Genomic DNA, 3599 nt, shown 5'->3' with positions numbered 1-3599 from the left:
AAGGAATGGTCTGCAGTCTGCTCTTCCTGAGACCCCTGCTCCCTTTCAGCCAGGCAGGTGGGAGGGAGGGTGGGAGTGAGGGAGGGGAGGAGGAAGCCAGCAGCTGCTTCTTCACAGCTGCCAGGAAATCATCTGAGACAAGAATCACAGTGAACATTAATACCAGTTTGAGGTGATTACCAGCTTTTTTAATATTTGTACTTCAGTTGATTCTAAACTCTGTTAGCTTTTCTCTGGAAAACAAAGTAGAAGCTATGGAAAAGGAAAAGGTGGCTTACCATCTTAAATGACCTTTTTTGTATAATGTTTTAAGTCATAATTTCAATGAATATAAGAAAAGCTGGTTCACAGAGGATGCAAGCCTTCGGTGGCAAAGGATTATTGAAATACTAGCTATTTGTCCTCTATAAGGAGATGGGAAAGGTCACATCCACATTTATAAAGGATTTTCCATGCCCTCTGATGCAAGGGCAGCAGCCTGGGAGCACCCACATGTAGGTTTTTTGGTAAAAAACTCATGGCCAAAGTGTACAGTGCTCCTCAGGGTCTGGAGCACAAGTGTTCTTGGGTGGTTCCTCGTCTGAAGGCCTTGCCTTCCACCAGGCTCACTGTTCTGGGCATGTTGCCCGTGTGTGCGAAGTCTGATCAGAATATTGGTGCCAGGTAGCCTAGTCCCCACTGTGTACCCCACCAACACAGGACCTCCCCATCTCATAGCACCCAGGGTAAGCTGTCCTTCACCCCACTGGCCCCTCTCTTACTCTGTACCCCTGGGGGAATTAGCAGAGTGAAGTAAGCCTCAGAAAGTTCATAGGTGATGATGATGTTTGCTGTCATGTCCCCTGCACCTGCAGAGGGGTGGCAAAGGAAGGATCAGAATAAACTCTGTCTATTATGACTGCTGACCACAGCTGTGTGGAGGCCCTTGCTGAGAGAGAGCATAGCTCAGAGAATGGAGATCAAACTGTGTTCTTCTCATTCCCGGTTGTTAAAGAACGACAGCATCCCACACTTCACCATTTAGTCGTTCATCCTGATGAGCATCTTCTACGTCCCACACAGGACAGCCCCACACAGTGGTAAGCAGTGTGGCCAATGGGCATTCCTCAAAGGGGAGGGCTCATTCCACTTAGAGATGGACCAATGATTGTGCAATTGTGTGACTGCAAATGGTGATGTTTCAAGGAAGAGCAGAGGGTGCTGGAAGAGCACATACTGGAGAAATAATCTAATCTGGGAGGCTCCGAGGTTTCCAGGAGCAAGTGACATTTGAGTTGAGACCTGAGCCTTGAGAAGTGAGGGCTGCAGTTGCAGAGATTGCCCCAACCTGAGGAAAGTGTGTAGGAAAGAAAACTCCCATTGCAGCTGTCACAGATACTTGCCCGTAGTACCCGAGGTGCTGTGGATGGTCGAGATATGAGAGACCTACACATGGACTACCGAGTCCTGAGGAGGAATAGAGACGTCATGGCTGCCTTTTCAAGGGAAGGGTGCCTCGGAGTGGCCTAGCCACTCTCTCAAAGGAGAGTGCCCTGCGCCACTGCCTGAACAGGCTTTTATTAGGTAGTTTTGGGTAGGAATACAGATACAGCTTATTAATCATTGTCTGGCAGTGAGGATCAAACAAATAGATAATGTCCAGAGAGCTAATGGGGCTCACGCTGAGTTTGGGTCTATCACTACAAATTTTAAGAGGCCAAACCCATTTCCTGTTTGGGCCTTCATAATCTAATTAAGAGCATCCTCATCAAAGCAGGCTTCACAGGATTTTACATATCCTTTTTTCAGGCCTCATCTCCCTGGGAAGTTCGCCATTCCCAGTGTAGGGTTGCCCCACCCCTTGTCATTGTTACAGGCTTGAGTCAGGCAGAGGAAACAGGGCAGCCGAGAGGGAGACTTCTCGAAGGCAGAATGAGGACTCAGGCTTTGTCAAAGCCGAGGGCCGGGGGTCAATCCTCCCTATTTCCTACAGCCCCCTGAGTCCTTCCCTGAGGGCCTTCTCACGTGATCGTGTCTGTCTGAGGTCCTTCCTCTAAGGAATCTTACTCGTCATTGGCTTACCAACCAAGCAATGGGGGCCAGGCAAGGAGCAGGTAGCGCTCCTGCCAGGGAGATAAGCTTGTCTCCTTACTGTCTCCGGGTCCAGAGGTCTCTCACTCAGCCTTAGCCATGGGGGGTTACAGCTTCCTGAAACCAGGCAGGGCGGTTCCCAACACAGCTATAATATGAAGAGGACATCAGGGGAGTGATGGGATGCAGAGGGAGGTGGGGCAGCTGAAAGGGCACCTAGAAGGCTGCTGGCCAGACTTTTGTAAATGGGATCATGTTTCCCATCAGCTACCAGTTTTTGGAAGGAGGAAGGTAAGAGCATGTGACAACTAGGGCTCATCCTTTAAAATCTCATGTAACAGGAAGAAACTGATTTCCTGATTAAATATTACTGACCAAAGGACAAGATCAGGGCCAAGAGTTCTGTGCCATCTAGAGGATGACTCAGCTTTGACATTTGCTATGTTTAGGGTCCTGGAATTCCAGGGGCTCTTGCCATCAAGAAGCATGATGCCCCTAGACCCTCCAATGTCCAGCTGGGGTGTGTCCAAAGTCCCATACTACAGTAGCCAGCAGGCCCGAGTGAAGCTCATGGCCTCTTTGGGCTCCTACCTAACCCTTGCTTTGGGAACAGAAGAACAGGGAGCCCCACATGGGCACAGCTGTCATGAAGCTACATGCTAGTTGTGGGGCTCAGTTTGTGACTTAGACAGGGACACTGTGTCCTCTTTAAGCCTGGGAATTCCAGGACCTGCAGCCCCACCTGGACATCAAGTCATCTCTCTATTTTGGGGGCCTAAACATAATCATTCTACCCTCCTCCATAGGAGAAAGGGCTTTTTAATTTTTTTAGCTCAAATTCATACCGTATAACCCATCCATTGGATGTACAGAGAAGCCCCTTTGTTGGAAAATAAAGCAAAAGCCCTTCAGCAACCCTGAGAATGTGGTTCAGTGATGCAGGTCAGTTTCTATTGATTGGGTGACAGAGTGATGCTCCTAACCCAGGGCCTCCACAAAATTTCAGTCTGCTCCAGTCTGTAAGAAATCGGTGCTGTCATTCATATGGACAATTGCTGTTCGTGCAGGAATTCACTAGGCTTTAAAGTGAACTGGCTCTCCGCTTGTGCGAGTGGAAAGGGTCCTCTTTGATCTCCACCAACAACACTCACCAATAGGGAACAGACTGCCATAGGCTGTGGCTGCAGTGGGTGATAACTTCTTATAAAAGCAAGAGGCCACAGGGGCCAGGACACATCTCAGGTGAGAAAATGCAGCAGAGGTGGAGGGAGACAGGTTGTGCTGATCCAGCCGGGAAGAGGGGCACCCTGGCTACACAGGAGGTGTTGTGGATCTCAACATCCAGGCCCAGGAACCTTTTTCTTGCTGCTGCTGCTGCTGCTGCTGCTGCTGCCCCTGCTGCCGGTCAGCTGTTCTGGCTCAAAGGCCTACTTCCTCAGAGTCAGGACAGGTGTGTGTGTGTGTGTGAGAGAGAGAGAGAGAGAAAAGCAAGAGTTTATTTTGCTGGAGAAGGATCCTTCAAAGTTAGT

Source organism: Phyllostomus hastatus, unplaced genomic scaffold (genome assembly GCF_019186645.2).
Source record: "Phyllostomus hastatus isolate PE091 unplaced genomic scaffold, TTU_PhHast_1.1 phas_contig_17, whole genome shotgun sequence".
Taxonomy (NCBI): domain Eukaryota; kingdom Metazoa; phylum Chordata; class Mammalia; order Chiroptera; family Phyllostomidae; genus Phyllostomus; species Phyllostomus hastatus.
The sequence above is the reverse complement of the archived record's forward strand: the minus strand, read 5'-3'. Positions refer to the sequence as shown.